The following is a 2,040-nucleotide window of genomic DNA, read 5'->3' on the forward strand; positions in this document are numbered from 1 at the left end:
GGCGAGGGCCCGCGCCCTATAGTGAAAATCTCCCCAAAAAAAAAAAAAAAAACTCACGCTGAGTGTGTGTGCATGCGTGCCCAAAATCCTGAGAGGAGAATGGAGGAGAAGAAATTGCAGCGTGGCCATCCACCCTGGGGGATAATTTCTCGCTTTCTGTCTGTCTCTCTCTGTCTTTCTGGCGAGTGCACGTGCCCTATAGAAAAAAACCACTCCAGAAAAAAAAAAAAAAGGAGGATCATGAATGTATGGAGAAGACAACACATATTTTTATGAATGTGAACGAGGAGTGCACACATTCATCCTTTTTAGATATTTAAAAATAATATATAGGAAAAATACAGATGTATATATATTTATAATGTATATACATACCAATTATATATATAAAAATTATAAAATAAAAAATAACTTTTAGATTTTGAAATGTAACATGCAATAATTGGACAAAGGTAGTTAAGATGTATTTCACCTGAGATATTTCACATTTTCTGTGATGAGAACATTAGTATCATACTCCCTTGGAACTATTAGAATGAATAGTACTTAATTATGAGTTACATTCCCCATGTTTATACTAACCTTCATAACCCTTCTAGAATTGGATGTATCCCACATGTCATCTTGTTCCTATGTAGGTCCAGAAACCATGATTGAAGCATTTCTTATTTACTCTATATTCTAGAACCTCAAAATAGCATCTGGTAGAGTCAGCAGTGGCATGGTAATGACAGTACTAGATTCTCATATGAATGATCATGGTTCAAATCTCAGACCTGGTGGCTTACCTTCTCACTCTCCTAACCCCTATTAATCTAGTGAGCACACGTGCCCTGTTGTAAATTAAATACATAATAATAATGATAAATAAAATTAAATAAATTCTTTAAAGAAAATAAAAATAGGGACCAGCAGATAGAGTAATGGCTGTCACTGGACTCCCATGTAGTAAACCACAGTTCAAGTCCCAGACTCAGTGGCTTAAACTCATGCCAGGTGCATGTGCATGCATGCCCAGGATCCCAAGAGGATAATGGAGGGGAAGGGATTGTAGCATGGCCATCATCCATGGGGGATGATTTCTCACTTTCTGTCCCTCTGTCTCTCTGTCTTTCTGGTGAGCGCATGTGCCCTATACCAAAAACCTCTCCAAAAATAAAAAAAAAAAAAAAGGAAAAGGAAAATAAATAGCATCTGGCTTCTCAGTTTCTTAACCACTTGGTACTTTTTAATTGCTTTTCTATAGTTTTATACATTGCTATGCTACATTAACTCTGAAAAAAGTGTTTTAAAATGTTTTAGTTGACAATAAAACATTAAATTCAGATTGTCTGGGCAATTATTGACTACATCATGTCTTCTTAACAATTTGCAAATACATTTTTCTCTGCAGTTTGTTGGTCTTCATAACTGTTTATTTTCCATTTGAAAATCTCTGCTTTAAAAAATATTACTTAAAACTATGTTTTGAGATTTTAAACGTAGTTCCCTTTTTGTTTCTTATTTAATTAATGTTATGTATGTCTTTAATTATTTCTCTGTTCTCTATGGAATTATTCTGATCTTAATTTCTTAATACTCAAACTTAATTTAAATAATTAAAAGTTCTGATTTTTGTTTTTGAGAAGTTTTTGCTTTAGAGCATGTATAATCACTGGGGAAGAGAAAGAGACATAGTGAGAGGGAGAGTGAGAAAACAACCCCCAGGTTGGATGAGCAGGTCATAATCCCTTCTTCTCCATTCTCCTCCTGTGATCTTATGGCATGCATCCACATGTGCCTGGAATGATTTTAAAGTCAGCATGTCCAGGATTTGAACTGCAATTGGTCACATGGAAGCCCAGTGACATAATGACTACACCATATGCTGGTCTCCTGATTAGTTAAATAAGCATGCTAAACTAAAAATTTTAGGCAATCAGAATTCTACTTTTAAAAACTTTGTTCTTATGTTTTATTGTTACTTTTTTCTTTTCTTTTTTTCTTTTTTCTTTTTTTGCTACAGAGTGTGTGCACTCAACACAGTGAAACAGAGAGGGA

This window comes from Tupaia chinensis, unplaced genomic scaffold (genome assembly GCF_000334495.1).
Source record: "Tupaia chinensis unplaced genomic scaffold, TupChi_1.0 Scaffold138674_1, whole genome shotgun sequence".
Lineage (NCBI taxonomy): Eukaryota > Metazoa > Chordata > Mammalia > Scandentia > Tupaiidae > Tupaia > Tupaia belangeri.